This window comes from Hemicordylus capensis, chromosome 4 (genome assembly GCF_027244095.1).
Source record: "Hemicordylus capensis ecotype Gifberg chromosome 4, rHemCap1.1.pri, whole genome shotgun sequence".
Taxonomy (NCBI): domain Eukaryota; kingdom Metazoa; phylum Chordata; class Lepidosauria; order Squamata; family Cordylidae; genus Hemicordylus; species Hemicordylus capensis.
This window is the reverse complement of record NC_069660.1, coordinates 100864202-100882458: the sequence shown is the minus strand read 5'-3', so window position 1 is coordinate 100882458 and position 18257 is coordinate 100864202. Positions and strand designations below refer to the sequence as shown.

General features: G+C 43.5%; 1 protein-coding gene across 1 annotated transcript in view; it reads right to left on the bottom strand.

The window, feature by feature from the left end:
* NFIA (nuclear factor I A) overlaps nucleotides 1-18257 on the bottom strand; it is a 708337-nt gene that overhangs the window by 690001 nt on the left and 79 nt on the right. The gene's annotated exons all lie outside the window — the stretch shown is intronic.

Here is an 18257-nt window from a genome sequence, read left to right as displayed (position 1 = left end):
ACTAAAACTTCAAATATTCACAAAAAATCAGCCCTCTGCCCAATCCATCTGCAATTGGGGTGGTAGCCTCCACCCATTAGGCACTACCACCCCACACCACTATTTTGCCCCTGGGACCCAAAATTCGAGTAGACACATCAGAGTAGTCACATCAGACCTTTTTGCATTGAAGTCAATGGGAGGCAAAAAGGTGGGAAATTCAAATAGACGTCATTGCTCAAAAATGGAGGGGGAAGAAGAAGGCATTTATTGGCCACAAAGTGGAGGGCCAAAACAACAGATATTTCGGAGCCCAAACGGGGGTGATTTGTTTCGGCTCCGAAAAATTTTGTAGGGCTAGAAGGGTGATTTGGTTCGGATCCGAATCACCCGAAATTGGCTGTTTCAGGTACAGATCGTTCTGTACCCGAAACCTCTCGCACATCCCTAAAACATAATTTAGTGGCTTGTTTAAATGCAGCCAAAGTGGTATTCATGGGGAGAAAATTACACAACCTGGGGGGAAAATTACACAACTCTGGGGCCACTACAGAAAACCCCTGTCCCTGATCTCCTGTTTTAAGGCAAATCTTAAAAGTCTAGGTAGGCATATGGGTGGAGACCATTTTTCAAGATAACCCAGTCCCCGCACTCTAAATTGGGCCTGGTAACCACCACATCTGATACAGGATAAGAGTCGCACTGCCAGGTCACAGTGCTCCCACAACCATTTGAGTAGTGGCATTCTTCACCAGCTGTGCATTCAGAACCATGTTCAAAGACAGTTGCACGACAGTTATTAAGAATGGATGTTGTCCAAAGTTGGTCCCCAAAGTTAAATTTTGGGTTTCCCTGTTGATGGCTCTTAGCTGTATGTGTGGACTTTCTACATTGAAAAGTATCTTATCTGAGCTGACATCAGGAGATAGGAAGATAGGAGATATCTGAGCTGATATTAGGAGGTTAATTGTCTATAGCAATTAATCTGTGATGCTACAAAGAATGCATCATAAATATACATTTTATAAAGCTTCCTTAAATAAGTAAGTTATTGAAGATAGGTCATGTAGGTACAAAGAAATACATCCAGACGCACACTTAAAAAAAAATGAAACAGACAAACATCAGACAAATATGCAGTGGTTAACTGACTTCTTCGTGACTGATCCAGGAGAAAGGAAGAAGTGGCCGCTTGAGACTTTCCCTCATCAAATCTTTGAATCAATTTATTGTAGATTTATGTCCCACAACTTTGTTATGAAGTCACTTAGCAACAGTCTCCTGCTATACATCCCTTTGCATTTTTAATATGAGATTGAAAGGTTCATACTTGACTGAGAACTTCCTAGGCCCTCCGTTTTTTGGGTTGTCAGAGTGACTCTGCTATTCCATCTTACTCTGCAAATTTAAACAAAAAACACTTCCAGAAAAACGTGACGAGGAAGTTGGGCTAGTCTGCAGGCAGGGCTTAATCTCATCTATGATCAGGGAGCCCACCAGCATCATTTTCACTGCAGGACAAAGTGCCTATTCTTGAGGACTTGACCAAAGGAAGCAAAAGCAGGGTGACTCCTAGCATAGCACATCTGTGGGGCTGTATTTCACAGGAAGCAATCCAGTTCCTCTACAGATATGTTTCACTGAGGAACAAAGAATTATTTTGTTTGGGGCCTCAGCAATGATGCAGTGAACCTGGTTTTGACTTTTTTTTTTTTTTAAATAAAGTTCCTGAAAGCAAGGCTCAGAAAACTGAAACTGTGTTTCCTCCCCTCCTCCACCCCAGGCTAAGTACTTTTCAAATTAGCATCCCCTTCCCACATGAAGAAAGCATTTTAAATGCACTAATCTTTTCTTTTCCCTTTATGTGAAAGGATGTTGTCAACTGCACAAAAAACTGGCACACTTTACAAAAATGCTGCAAAGGCAGTAAAATCATTTCTACAAAACATGCATCTGAATCTTACCTGAGTAACAAAATGTTTATGGCTGAAAACAGTACAAATGGCACAATGGATTAGCAGAATGAGCAACTATAGATTATTTATGTAATACATTTTTAAAATCTTGCCCTTCCTATAAGGACTTTATATAGCATATATAATTCTTTTCCCATTTATTTGATCCTCACAACAACTCTGTGAGGTAGGTTAGACTGAGAGATTATGATTGGTCCAAGATCACCCAGTGAGCTTCATAGCTAATGGAGAACCACACTCTAACCACTACCACATTGATTTAAACCATAAGGCTATACACATGAACAGCTCTACCCAGATTAGGGCCGCTTGTGTGCAGCGCCAGGATCAAGGCCAATACCAACACTGCTTCCCCTGCAAGCCTTTCTGTTCCTGGGCATTTACCTAGGTTAAAGTGTGTGAGTGTGCCATTCACAACAGGTATGGGGTTGTGTGTATGTTTGGGCTTCATAGGAACATAGGAAGCTGCCATATACTGAGTCAGACCATAGGTCCATCTAGGTCAGTATTGTCTGCCCAGATTGGCAGTGGCTTCTCCAAGGTCACAGGCAGGAATCTCTCTCAGCCCTATCTTGGAGATGCCAGGGATGGAACTTGGAACCTTCTGTTCTTCCCAGAGTGGCTCCATCCCCTAAGGGGAATATCTTACAGTGCTCACACACATCAAGTCTCCCATTCATATGCAACCGGCAGGCAGAGCAGACCCTGCTTAGCTAAGGGGACAAGTCATGCTTGCTACCACAAGACCAGCTCTCTACCATAAGATGCAGCCCAAGCATACACAGAATTGGCTCCTAGAGGCCTGACTCCCAGGGGAACCTCCCAATGCACCACCTCTCATTGCATGGTCTGCTGTAGAGATCCTGGAGGCCAGGACAAAGAGTACTAGTCTCCAGTGACCTGCGCTGCATGGAGCAACACAAATTGGTTTGGCACACAATGGTGTGCCCACAAAGACACTGAGGATTGTCTGGGGAGAAGGTAGGTGGACCCTGCCTTCCCCATCCCGCCCAGTCGTAAGAATAGGTTTATTGTCTGCATGTCATAACCACTGAGCTATCACCAACCTACTCTGCATGTTTCTGTTGTGGTCAACATTTGAGGTCAACATTTAGCCATAGATAATAAGGTGTGCTTCTTTATGACACATGAAGCATTTTTTTGGCAGTCGGATGTAGCCGGGAGGCAGAAATATGCTCACGTTAAAAGGAAACAGTAGGGCAAAGATTACCCCACCCCCTTCTCTCTCTCTCCCCTTCTCTTTGCTTGTACAGCATCTTATGATTGGTTCTGAAAACACAGTGTCAGGTACTTCTTTATTGTTTCATTTTCTTTTCTCATCTCCATTGTTTGCAATGCCCTTGCCCTCTAGAGCCTGAAAAATAAAATTCCTTTCTCGATCAGTTTTGTCCTTTGCTCTTCAGCAAGAAAGTGAACACAACCATATTTTCTCAAGTGGCATCTATCAGCCTCCTGCATCATTTTAAAGAGCTGTAGTTGAATCGCTGCAGAAATTAATACAGCCCTTCTGCAACACACACACATATTCCATCATGTATGTATATAGTTTTGGCATGCTTAAGCCTGTACAGTTTTATTGCTGTTAAAGCCATACACTCTTTCTCCACCACCATTTTGGCACACCACCATGTCCTCCTGTCTGCCTCTAGCCCCAAATTTACTGATTTGCAGCACAACTCCAAAGGCTTGACTTGTTTGCTGAGAGCTGCTTCACACATCACATACTGCCTGGAGAAAATGTTGACTGTGTAATGCCTGTATTTGCCGGGAGATATGTTTGGTTTAAAACAACAACACATTCAGTAGGGAAAGCTGTTCCATGCATTTTTACATTGCTTGGTTTCTCTCTTCTTCAGATCATTATATTATCTGGAACAGGTGTGGAATCTGGGAGTTTGGCTTGATCCAGCCCTGTTTTGTAATAAGCAGTTAGCTAAGAATACTTTCTACCAGCTCTGTTTATTTTGTGCAGGCTCTCTATCTTCCTGTAGAGGGGAGATCTTGCCATGCTGTATTCATAACCTCCAGTTTTGATTACTGTAATGTGCTCTATGTGGGGCTGCCTTTGAAGGTGCTGGACTGCTGCTGTATATCTTTTAATTTATACTGGGAGAGGTGAACATACAGAATAGTTTTTAATCAGGATCATATTGATGCTACTGGTTGCCAGAATGTTTCCAGGCTCAGTTCAAGATTCTGGTGTTAACCTTTAAATACCCATAATGCCTGGGTCCTACCTTTTTCAAATACTGCCTTTCCTTATATGTATGTATGTATGTATGTATGTATGTATGTATGTATGTATGTATGTATTTATTTTAATACATTATTTTAATACATTTATTTATTTTAATACAGAATCGTTAATACATTGTATCACCTCCCACATCAGCTTCAGTACTACCTATTAGACCTTGCTTCATGTACCTAGGCTGTGTGAAATAAAAACTGTGGTTGGCCATAAACAAGACCTTTTCATAGTTGTTTCAAGATGGAAGAATGCTGTCATCCTCCCCCCTGCCCCACGGCTGTGTACTTTCCTCCCCTCTGTGACTTTTTCTAGGGATTGCGAGGAACAATGGTTTCATCTCATGTAAAGTTTGGCTGGCTGGTTTGTTGGCTTTCCCTCCCCTGGATTACTATCTTTTGGGGGTGCTAGTTTTTATTATATATTGAGGCTATTCACACAAGCGTGAAAAACTCGGCTAAAGGAGCCCAGCCCAGTTTAGCATGCTCATGTGAACCACCAGTATCGGACTGATCCCGGTGGCTATATGGCGGCAAACCCATCTATATGGCCTCCCTGCTAAATGAGGTTAAGGGAGTGAGCACTCTCTTAACTGCATTTTTCTAAGTGTGTTTCAAATGCGGCTGCTTGCAGCCATGGCTGCCACACTTGGGGAGGGGGGAGGCAATAATGCACTCACACAGTGCATTATTGGGGCTCCAGGGGGTGAGTCGACACATGGTGGTGCGTCCTGGCACTCGACCCTGGGAACGGCAGCGAGAGCCACTGCTCGTCTGGGAGGACCATCTGCCCACCCAGGGACTAAGTGCCAATCATCTGTAGGGAAGGTAAGTTGAACTCTCCTTCCCTGCAGGCTGCCTGCAAGCTCTTCTCATGGATTGTGAGAAGAGCTCTATTATATGCATTAATGTTTAGTGCCAGCTACTTTGAGCTATAAAAGGTTCTGAATGAATGAATGAATGAGCAAGTAAATAAAGTAGCTTTCAGTCCATTCAAGGACAAAATGAAGCCCTAACCCAGGCAGACTACTAGCAGGAGGAAAGGAAACTCCAGTTTGCTTGGACCAACCATATTTAATTTAGGTTGGATATCAAGAAGAAGAAGAAGAAGAAGAAGAAGAAGAAGAAGAAGAAGAAGAAGAAGAAGAAGAAGAAGAAGAAGAAGAAGAAGAAGAAGAAGAAGCTCACCTGGAGCAACTTTTCCAACAATAATATTCCACAAAAACATGTGTTCATCTCATGAATGTGAACATATTTCTTGATGATGATGATGATGATTTTTTAAATAGACTGAATTGACATTTCACCATCAAAATATGGTCCAGGGTACTTAAGATAGCACCTTCTTTGTTGTGAACCCTATAGCCTATTAAGATCATCTGGAGAGGTGCAGTTACAGTTGCCACCAGTTCGTTTGGGGGCAACTCAGGACCAGACCTCCTCTGTGGTGCCCCAGGGATTTGAAATATGCTCCCTGTCAAAATAAGAGCATTTCCATCTATGATTGCTTTCAGGAAGACCCTCAAGACATTTTGTACCCAAATCAATTCGCACATCCCTAGTTTTAACTACTGTTGGAATTGCTGTTAATTTTATTGATTGTTAATAATTTACTAGCTGATGGGAAACTTCTCTGCTTATGTTAGTTTTCTTTCTCTTCCTTCTTCCTTTGTTCCTTCCCTCCTTTCTTTTTGTTCCTAGATATTTCCTCCTCCTTTTCTGTACTTGTTTTTCTGCACTACTTCCACCTGCTCAATCTTCTTTCTTTCCTTCTACCCCTCTTACCCAGAACTTCTTCCTTCCCAGCTTTCCTTGTGGCTGTTGGTGACAGTTTTTAGTCTTATTCTCATCCACCCACATTGTGGGCACTGCATTTTTAACTGTGGTTGGAGCATTAATGTTGGAGTTACTTAGAAGGCCAGCAGATGTCACTGGTCAACATGAACATGCAGATTTTAAAAAAATGCCTTTCTTTTCAATTTTATTTTTAATTGTCCTGAGTTGAATGGTTTTAGAAATGATGTTTAATACGTTTACTGTGAGCATTTGTATTATTCTTGTTTGTTGTTCAACTTTTCAGGTACTGCTTTTGTCAAGGGAATAGCACTATGGAAATGCGAAATAATGACAAAATGAAAGATAATATTAATATATTTATTGTGGTTGCTGTTTGGATCAGACGTCTTAATGTTACATAGAATGTGGTTAATAGTACTTTTCAGAATGTGTTTCAAAAATGAGCCATGCACTTTTTCAATTATATCATTTGCTTTATGTAGCAATCAGAGTTTGGAAAGCCAAGTGAAAGCCTGCTTGTGGTGTCAAAAACTGCAAACCACAATGAGTGGATGTGGTTATTCTGACATAACCAATGTTAGGCACACAGGAAAACTATGTTTACACTGGCTTAGAAATTAAAGGCTGGAAACTGTGTAGTGGCTGCTGGAAGGAGAGAAAAAGGTAATTGTGTGTTATCATCTTTTGAATGAGATCACAGGAGAGATTGAAATGGTAACTAAGGACATAAGTGCATCACAGGTTAATTTCTCCATATTTTAGTTACCTTGTTAATCTGGCACCAGTTAAAATATAATGTCAAAAATATGATGATGCCAGCTGCATAATCTTGACTTTCCCAACCTACCTGATGAATTACTTCCTCATTTGGCATTGAATGTAATGCACCCAGCTGTTTGATGTGACCCCAGGCCTTTGTGTGTGTGTGTGTATGCACACACACATGTGTGTGCACATAACCATTAAGTTAACTGTTGTACCTTTCACAACCATACCATAGTCTTATTCCCTTTTTATTGATGAATCACTACCAGTAGAAGAGCCCCCCACCCTTTTAATATCCAGTTTGAAATAAATTGTTAACAGCATGAAAACATGTCCAGGGCATTTCCCTGTTTATTGATTATTTGCAAAGATAAATTCTTATCAAGAGTCTTACAATTTCATAATTGTAGTCAACAGCACTTTTCAGACTAAACCAAACAAATATATGCAAAGATACAGCTAATTCTAATTGTAATAGCCAATTACCCTACTTCATTTCTCTCTTGTGTTTTCTTGTCCAAAATTACGATACAGCAACAAATCATGTGGAATGTAAATACTTTTAACAATTCAAATACATTTATGGAGATGCAATTCTTAACATTTCATATAATGGTGCAAAGATTGTAGGCCATAGCCAGTTATAATGCAGTTTTAGTTTTTATTTCCTGACTTTACTATATGGAGCTTGGGTATGTATGTATATGTGTTTGTGTGTATATAAGTTCAATTTATGATGTAAAACAATGCATCCCATTGCAGATACAAATATTTATTTAGGAATATATTCCCTGTTTACTCAGATAACACTTTCTTAGTCAGCAAAGAATGTTTTAAGCATAACAGGACAATGCTTCTGATCCTTAGATAAAAGTCGAACCTGGTTCTCCTAGTAAGGAATCTATGACCATGGAAGATTCTTTAGAAAGACACCCTGAAGCTATTCTGATGATCAGTGGAAAGCGGGCTAAGGGTGCTTGGCCCACTCCCCACCGATTGTTAGACTCACCAGGCTCGTAGCCGAGCCCGGTTCTGTCAAAGCGAGTCACCTGCTACAGTATCCCTCCCCCTGCTAACTTGGCAAAGAGGCACCTTTTACCTTGGTGATTCTCTTTATTTAGAAGGGGGAGAGTAACTCGACCCCCAGCACAGTACTTCCAGTATCTGTTGCTGGTGTCTATCTTATGTTTCTTTTAGATTGTGAGCCCTTTGGGGACAGGGATCCATATTATTTATTTATTATTTCTCTATGTAAACCGCCCTGAGCCATTTTTGGAAGGGCGGTATAGAAATTGAATTATTATTATTATTATTATTATTATTATTATTATTATTATTAAACCAGGTTTGCAGAGCGAGCGCTCCGCAAACCCAGTTTTTTAAATGGTGAGTAGCTGTGGTGCGGCTCTGCGCAGAAGCTGCTCATGAGGAGTTCCCCAGAGGGGAGGTAAAAAACTGCCTCATGGCTCCAGGGGTATTTCCAGCCCGTAATGTGGGTCCAGCAGTCTCCAGGGGTATCTCCAGCAGTCATGTGGGTGGCCACTTCAGCTGCCCAGAGCAGACTGATCATGTGCAGGGAGAGTGGGCTAAGCCCGCTCTCCCCGCTCACCCTCCCCAGGCGGGTCTCTGTGATCGTGAGACTCGCCTCCCTAAGTTCTTGCTTGTCTAATCTTCAGTTCTAGAGATGTGTTTCTAATGTCTTTCTAGGGATATCCTCTGACTTCACAGGAAGACTCAGATGGATAAGAAGAAGAGGAAGAATGCTAATTATAATACAGCTAGTAGGGGTGTAGGAACTGGTTCGGTTTGAAGGCTTGACCTCGGACCAAACTGGGTCCAGTTGGGACTAAGGTAGAGCCGAATTGCTTGGGCCTGTTTGGGGCCAGTTTGAAGGTGGCTTACCTAAGTGGTAGTTGAAGTACTTGCACTCTCACAGTTGCCCTGGAGGCATCTGTGGTGTCCATGGGGGGCTTGTGGCAGCTCCCCCTACCCCTGCTGGCATCCCCACAAGTCTCCCAGGCTGGTTTTTGCCTGTTTCAGGCCTCTTTTGGGCACGTCACAGCCCTCTGCACATGTGTGGTGGCCATTTTTTGCCTCTGTGCATGCACATGGACCATTTGTGCACATGGGACAATTTGTATGGTGCACATGTGCGGAGGTTAAAAAATGGCCTCCACACATGCTCAGAGAGCTGAGGAAGGCCCGAACCAGACAAAAGTCAGCCTGGGAGACTAGGGGGGATACTGGCAAGTCTAGGGAGAGCTGTCACAGTCCCCACCCACCCACCTTCAGCGCAACTGTGAGAGTATGAGTACTTCATTTTACTACCACATAGGGAAAGCCCCTGTCACCCTCAAACTGGGCCCAAACTGGCTTGAATTCGAGCCGATCCAGTCTAGAAGTAGGCAAAACCAAACTGGTCCAGGCTGGTTCGAATACAGTTCGGATTCAAAATGAACTAGAAAACCAGTTTTGTGCACATCCCTAACAGCTAGACTAGAAGGCTCTCACTACTTCCATTACAGAACTTCAACAGATTCCAGTTCCCAGACACTGCTAGAACCTTGTTTTCACCAAGGTGGTTAACCTGTCTGGGCTAGACTACTCCCAAGTGCCAGAAACGTGAGGCCAAAGTTCAGGGACCTAATCTGTCAAGAGCCTCTTTCAAGCAGGCTCTGGGCCAGTTCAGACATCCAAAATGTTATACATGTGAAGTTCCCTAAATGTTTCCATTGCCATATTTCACACAGTGACCAACAACACCCAATGATACAGGCCACTTCCATATAGTAAAGAACTGAATATTTCAATGCTTTCCCACAAGTTCCAAGCACAATCTTATATACATCCTGCTGCTGCTGCGATCTTATCCTCTGTGGATAAGATCCTACTGCGATCTTATCCTCTGTGCACACAGTGAGGAGGGACCTTATCTGATTGTTGCAGCACCACCAACTAGCCAGCTCTTGTATTCCAAGAACAACCTTTCCCCCCAGCCACCACAAAGGTAGTAATGGAATAAGTTCTTCTCATAAGAATTGGCTGGCAGGCACTCTTGCAAGAACTGGTGGGCAGATGGCATTGTGAACCTCAGGTCCCTGCTCTGGATGTATACAGAGGGTAAGATTGTTCTCAAACTCAGGCAGGGGCCTGAAGCTGCTTGTGTGCAGGGAATAAGATTGTGCTTGGAACTTGTGCAAAAGCTTTGAATATCCCATACTTTGTTGCCATATGGAAGTGGCTACAGTGGCAGCTACCCAGAAGTGACTTCTATGATTGTGGGACTGAAACATGTGCTGTCATAACGATTAAAATGGCCAGGCCACATATTACATTATCTGTGTGAATCCATTGTTGGTTGAATAGTTTGGGACTGCCATTTATGTTACTTATTTTTAGCCCATGTATCATGAGAGATATTCTCACTGCTTAAAAATAAAAATGCAATGTGCTGGGCTAAAGCCTGCCTTGAACATTCAGTTTAGCTAGTCCTTGCAAGACATGTGCACCCCTGAAATGATTCTGTGATGCATGAAAGCATTGGTGCAGTGCTAGACATGGATCCCTGCTTGGTTAACCTACTGTATAGCTCACACTGCCAATTATGAAGCCTATCTAGGTCATAGGAACATAGGAAGCTGCCATATACTGAGTCAGACCATAGGTCTATCTCGCTGAGTATTGTCTACACAGACTGGCAGCAGCTTCTCCAAGGTTGCAGGCAGGAATCTCTCAGCCCTATCTTGGAGATGCCAGGGAAGGAACTTGGAGCCTAGATGCTCTTCCCAGAGCGGCTCCATCCCCTGAGGGGAATATCTTACAGCGCTCACACTTCTAGTCTCCCTTTTGTATGCAACCAGGGCGGATCCTGCTTAGCTTAAGGGGACAAGTCATGCTTGCTACCACAAGACCAGCTCTTTTCCCTATCTATCAAGGACAAGCTCACTGGTTGCAATAGTGTGCCTGTTGGTGTCAAATGACGTGAGAGAGGGAATTTCAGTAATGGCTGATTTGATAGTCTGAAAACTAGCCTTGCAGGATGCATCCTAGTTAGATGTTACATTGTTTTTAAAAAGAAGACACAATGGGGCAACTTTTGAGGCAAATTGTCTAACAAATTTAGAGTAATACAGAGTCCTAAAAACGATTGAAATGCATGCTCCTTGTGTGACTTTGGTGCTTCCTGAATAGCTTTCACCAAGTCTCTTTTGGGATGTATGCCACGTTGAGTTTTGTGTGTCCCAAGTACGTCACCAAGTGTGTGCAAAACTGACATTTCTCTGCAGAGATAGTAAGTCCATGTTGTCGGAGTTTTTCTTAAGACTTCCCTAAGTTTAGCATTATGTTATGCTCCTCAGTGGTTCTGTCATACATTAAAATGTCATCCTTCTGTAGTCCCCAAAATTACATGCATCATTCTTTGAAATACCAAAGCTGCAGAGGCTAATCCAAAGAGCAGTCTTTTGTATTGAAAAAGGCCCTTTGGGCTAATGAAGGCTGTACATTTGCAAGAACTTTTGAGCAGAGGAATTTGATGAGAAGACGAAGACAAGTCCAAAGTTGTGAGCATGGAGGCTCACAATTTTTTCATCAACTACCGTGTTTCACCCACTACCATGTTTCATCCACTACCATGTTGGAGTGCACATCTCTTAAATCTATGCACATACAAAGTGTACCATTTGATTTCTGCACAAGAACTATGGGAGAGACCCAGTCTGATGAATTATCAGAATCTATGATGTCAGCATGCTGAAGTCTTAAAAGCTCCTGTCGGTTGGTGAAATGCTATGGGTACATTCCTCACTTTGTCTTATACAGATATTGCATTTGCCTTCATTTGAATTTTATGTTTGAAATGTATGGCTGTTCCAGAAATACCAGCAGCAGCATCTGAAAAATCAGCAATCATATCAGCATGTGGTTATTCCATAATCTGTAATATGGTTTCCATGCTGTTTTGGTCTAACGTTATCTGTAGAACTTTCTGATGTTTTCAGCCCAATATTGAGAATCCTTTTTGTGACACATACACTTTCCCTTCTACAGTCCATCCTTTGTATTCCAGGACAGCAGTGAAGTATCCACTTAGGGCAATATGGGAACCTCCATATCCCCGTGGGTGGATGGCTGAACGTTGCAAGTGCAGATCTGATGTAGAAAGGAGTAGGGATGTGCAAACCAGTTCGACTTGAACTGAGCCAGTTTGACTGGTTCAAGCTCAAACAAAGCCCCCTCCAAAAAGGGAGCCTAGTCTGAGCTCGTGCCAAAGAGGGCCTGGTTTGGATTGAACCAGTTTGGCTCAGTTCAACTGGTAGTGCTTGTAAAGGGGAATCCAGTAAGGATCCCCTTTTACAAGCACTGCGGGGTCCCTACAGGGTTTTAAAAGGGCAGATGAGGGTGGGAGATTACCTTACCCACCGCAGCAGCGCTGCACCTTGGAGGTGATTGTGGGCCAGTGGTGGTTTCCCAAGGTGTTGCCAGTGCTCCCCCATTCATCTTGGACTGGTGGGGCCCTGGTTCAAGCCTATGCATGATAGTAGAAACCCTTAGAAGGACCTTGGCGCATGCATAGAGGACATTTGTATCACCATGCACATTTGCTTGGTGATGTAAATGTCCTCTGCACATGCATGGAAGTCACACATGCATAGAGGCCTGAACTAGGCCCCTGCTGGCCCAAGATGATGGTGGGAGCACTGGTGGGGCCTTGGGGAGCTGCTACTGGCCTGCCATCCCCCTCCGGGTACCCATGCTGCTGTGGTTGGTAAGGTAACATCCTGCCCTCTTCCCACCCTTTAAAATCCTGTAGGGTTCCCCTGGTGCTTGTAAAGGGGAATCCTTACTTGACTCCCCTTTACAAGCATTCGAACTGGGGTCAAACTGGTTCTACCTGGTTCAATCCCGGTTCTAGACACAAACCGAACCATCAGCTGGTTCGGCAGAACTGGTGCACAGACAGGGCAGCTCAGTTCTAGTCTGGTTCAGCCTCAAACCGAACTGCCCCAAGCAGTTCCATGCACAACCCTTTAAATGAACTTCTTGTAAAAGATGGGAAATGATAGCATACAGAGAACCAGAATCAGCCAGCACCCGCACTTTATAGCCATTAAGTTTAACTTGATAACGTGGAGAAGCCAGTTCTAATTCTGTCACACTTAAAATGCTGTCAGGAATTGGGTCATCTGCCTCATCCTTATTATGGTAAATCAGTAATGGAGTGGAATGCAGACTTGCAAACCTTAGCAAAGTGTCCTACTTCTTTGCACTTGTTGTAAGTGCCCTACCCATTGCTCATTGGCTTTGTGGGCAGAGTCTCCACATCAGCAGCATTGGTAGCTCTTCTTTTCTTGTGCTGCCACATTCTGGGGCAGTGCCATTTGAGAAGATTGGGTTTGGAAGGATTTATAGTGAACAGCTTGGATTTCAGGAGGTTGGTTCTCTTTGGATACCAAAGAGAGCGATTTGGCACAGCGAAGAGCATTTTCCACCCTCCTAGCCATATCTATAACTCTGTCTAAGGTAGGTTTCTGCTCCAATGGCAGTTTTTCATGCAGTTTGGAGCAGTTTGTTTTCATAACATTCTGATCCCTGAGCATTTCATTAATAAAGTGGGACAAACTTCTCAACAACAAAGCATAAAAGATTACTAGATAGAATACAACTCGTCCCTTTCTTTACCTCAACCACAGAAGACTGGGAGAGATATAAACAGCTTTTTTCCTTCCCCATCTCTTCTCCTCTTTGGCACTTTCTCACTTTCATTTTTCCTGCAAGCAACTTGACTACACCATGCCTACTTTCATTGCTTTCTTTTCAGAACTGCTTTCTGAAGCTATTCCCACATTCACTGGAAAGTGGGCTAAGGGAGCTTAGCCCACTTTCCAGTAGTCCTGGGAACCACTGGGCTTGCAGGTGGTCCTGGTGCTCCCAAGGCAGCTAGCTCACCTAAACCACCCTCCCCTTAAATGAGGTGAACGGAGCAAGCGCTCCATTAACCTCATTTCTTTGCTCGTGTGTTGCCACAGCATGCAGCAATACATGAGTAGACACCCAGCCTGGAGGCTGCAAGCAGCCTCCCGGGCTTGGGGTTCTCTTCAGAATGCCCTGTGCACTCGTGCAGGGCATCCTGGACCTTCCAGGGGCCGCATGGTCCCTGATCCCCGCAGCCCCTGCCAGCTCAGTGAAGGAGCCAGCAGTCATGTGGGTGTCCAATTCGGCCACCTAGCTATGAGAGGCTGCTCGTCTGCATGGAGAAGGGGCTAAGCCCTCTCAGGCTCTTGACATGTGTCGTGTGAAGCTCCTCTCTGTCTGGCTACTGCCACCAATATTCGATATTTGGTTAATGTGTTGTGGTCTTTCAGAGTAAATTTGTTTTTCCTTTCCTTGTCGCCTTGCTCCTCTGGGGTACTTTAGGGTAAAGCATCACTGTCCGGACTTGATCTGAAGTGTTTCATGTTTGCTGGTTTGATGCTGGTCAGTATGGCTGACTAGCTCTGCCAGATGGATAGTTACCTCCTTCCCCATCTACTAGAGCCAGCTGCAGAAGAGAAAGGGCTCCCCTAGTAACTGAGTATTTAAAGTAAAATTTCATTGGAAAACCTGAGCTGGTGTGCCAGCAATGAACACCAATCTAGGTGCACACATATTTAAGGGATATGGATCCAAGCAAGTGTGGAAACAATCCTTGATAACTTGGGTGTCTATAGATAATACCTAGTAATGTACACAGAGTGAAATACAAGTTAAATCTGGTGGTAAAAATTTAACTGCTATCTAATAATAAACAGCCATGTTCTTTTGTTATAGTGAGCATTTGGGTCAACAGATGCTTTCCTTTTTGACAGTGAGAAAGCCTGATTTGTTCTTCCAGTTTTCCCAGCTTCAAAGCAGAAACCATTTGAAACTCTTTTTCTCTCTCTCTCATGCACACGGTCCTTCTTTTTCAGTATTTACAATGTAATCTTAATGATATTTGGCATACATACCTATTGTGCTTTTGAGTGTTCACAGTAATTTACATTATTCTCTCTTTGGGGGTGAGGTAACCTTTACAACAAGCTTATAAGAATAAGTGAATATTATTATACTGCATAAGTTGAGAAGGAGTGACTTGCCTACGGCCACCTAGTAAGTTCATTAAAAAGATGACATTCAAACCAGAGAGTCCCTGATTCATAGCTGAGCCTCTTAGCCACTATGCACTGGCTCTAACTAGTTCATAACCTAGTTGTGATGTTCATGCTGATCCACCATTCAATTTTCAATTAGAAACCAAACCCAGAATGATGTATAAGTTACCATTCTCATTCTAACCCAGGCCTGCTCAACTTCGTCCCTCCTGCAGATGTTGGCCTACAACTCCCATAATCCCTGGCTATTGGCCATTGTGGCTGGAGATTATGGGAGTTCTAGTCCAAAAACAGCTGGGGTGGGGGGCAAAGTTGAGCAGACCTGAAACCATAGGTGAAAATCAGGAAGTGAAACATAGTACTACTACAAGTATTTATATCCTGCCTTTCAACTCAAAGCAGTTTACATTACAAAATGTAATGTAATGTTCTCAAAGCAGTTTACATTACAAAAAAAGATTCCCGTTTCCAAAAGGTATTATAATCAAAACATTTTCAAGCATTGATATCTAAAGGTAGTTTCTATTGGCTTTGTTATCAAAGGGGCCCATGAAAGTGGCCTCATGAGGCCATTGACTCAGTGAGGCTATTCACACAATGGGACAAAATCGAGCTAGCGGAGGCTAGCCCGATTTTGCCCCATCGTGTGAACCACTGGACTCGGCTGTGAGCCCGGTGGTTCCTAGGCAGGTAACCCACCTAACTACCCCTGTCCTAAAACCAGGTTTGCGGAGCAAGCGCTCAGCAAACCTGGTTTTAAAGATCGTGAGTAGCTGCGGTGCGGCTCTGCACCATGGTTACTCATGAGTAGACCCCCAGAGGGGAGGCAAAAATCCTCCTCCCGGCTCCAGGGGTCTCCCCAGTATGCCCTGCGTGCTTGCGCAGGGCATATTGGAGCTTCTGGGGGCCGCGTGGCCCCTGAGCTCCCAAGTTCCCCAGCACCCACCGGCACCGTCACAGAGCTGGCAATCATGTGGGCAGCCAATCCGGCTGCCCAGGGCTCCCACCCGGATCGTTTGTGGGGAGAGCGGGCTTAGTGCTTCCCAAACCGGGTCTCACTGATCGTGAGACCCAGCTCAGTGTGTTACATAATATCCCATGACAAATTCATTCTCTCTATATTTGAAATAAGGCAGCTCACTAAAAAAGGGTGAAGAAACAGTGAGGTGCCAGGAAAATCAAATATGGGTCCTGAGTCGCTTTATTCTTTCTCCTCCCTTCCATTTCCCATGGCTTTTTAAATTGATCTTATTGAACTAGGCTCTGGTGGTACAATTAAATGCTCAGACATTTGGAGACGCGAGAGTGCATCTGTATTTTCACCTCTTGCACATGTTTATATGATGTTATGACATTCAGATTAACATTGTATGTACTGAAGTGCTTTTCACATGCAATAGGGGAGGGGTGATTTTCTTTGACCCCTGCTTCATTTTGCAGCCCCCTGTACCTCCCAAAAATATGTCCATGAGAGTTGTACAACCCTCAGGGACCTAGTTTGGGAGGCAAAGAGGGCTGCAGAGGCAAGCGAGGGATTGCTGAAAATTGCTCCTCTCGCACAGAAAAACCCAACATGTCTGTGAAAGGTTAGGCTGGATTTTGGCCATTACATACACATGTAGCTCCAGGTTTAAGGAGGCCCCTTTGCAAGATTTCCTCTGGCAGCTCCATCCTACATGGTTCCTGCCATTATCATGGTTGTGAATGCTGGTTTCTTTAATTCTTGGCACTCAGAGTAACAACAGTCTTTTAGCTGAGACTTCTTCCTGCCATGTCCCACCTAGCCCCAATTCTCCACCTAGCATTGCAACACTACATGGAGCCAGAGGCGTAACTAGGGAAAATAGTGCCTAGGGCAAGCACTGAAATTGCGCCCCTGTCCAAACCGAAATGATGGGACTTGTAGTCAACAATATCTGGAAATCCATGTTAAAAGGAACACTGTACCATCTAGACATGGTTGTTGATCAAAACCTGAAAACATGAGCCATCTCTGTAAAAGACTTAGAACAACAGTCAGGAGTTATGCGAGGATTCCAAGTGTCATTTTCTCTGTCTCATCTCATTCTTTAAAAAACATGACTTTGTCCTAGAGGATCACCTGCCCAAATAGCCACTAGTAAAATAGGGGAAGAAGAAGGTGGTGGTGGTGGTCTATAAACCAGTGAATGATTCCTGCCAGCCTTTGTCTTATGATGACTGTTGGCTCATGATGGGGTATATATGCGTTCACCACACTAGTGCTTACTTTGACACCAAGAGGGAGGAGGATACATTAGTTTGCCACACTAGACACAGGCATTTGCAACAGGAGCAGACAGCCAAGTTCTGCCAGGGCCAAAACCAGCCCTTGCCAGACTAAAAAATCATTGTAATTTGCCCCTTCCTGTCACAAGCAGTATGCTGTTCTTTTATTATTGACTCTAACTCTCAAATATCCCAGTCATGGATGGAAAATTCAGGGTCAATTTACAAGAGACACATTTTCTACAAGGGAGTTTCTTCTGTGCAGGTATTGTGCAGACACCCATGTGTAGTGACCGCCAGGGGCATAGCAAGGTTGGAATGGGCCAAGATGAGATTTTAAAATGGGCCCCCAGCCCCTCAAAGTCCAGGGCCTCCACACATCCCATGCCCCCAAGGATTTAAGTCTGATATTTCAAAATAAGTATGCTGCCTGAAAATACATTTCACTGAATACACATATGCACACTTCACAGTATATAGTGATATACATTGAGTATATATTTGTGCTACTGTTAATGCCTAGAACACACTAGCAACGCTAATTATTAAAATGGCCCCCTTGCTGCAGATTAGCAAAGGAGACTTTCAACCATGCAGGGTGAGCCTATGTTTGTTTTCTCAGAATTCTGAACAAATTCAGTAAAGTTTGATTGCAGGAGGTTTTTCACAGGAGGCTTTTAAAGCCCTTTAACACACATCTCCTCTGAAATTGAGGAGCTGCATTCACATGTTGGCCAGATTTACCCTGAAGTCCCTGCAAGTTATTGGGGAGCAGTTCACACACAAGAAAAATTAAATAAAATAAAAGCACAACACATGCTTCACAGTTCTCACTCAGACCTTCTGGGTTGCAAAACAACTTGAACATAAGTGCATTTATGAATGAATGAATAAATAAATAAATAAATAAATATTTGTTCCAGAAGTGTTTGTAATTTTCTGACATGAAACAAGCCACTTATAGGCCTTTTTAGATAGTTTTTGTTTTTAAAGCCAGCACATTTTCCAGTCTGTTTTAAATTAAATATTCAGAGACTTCTCAGTCTCGCCCCACCCCCCCATATCAAAGCCCTATGGCAAGCAGATTCCTATA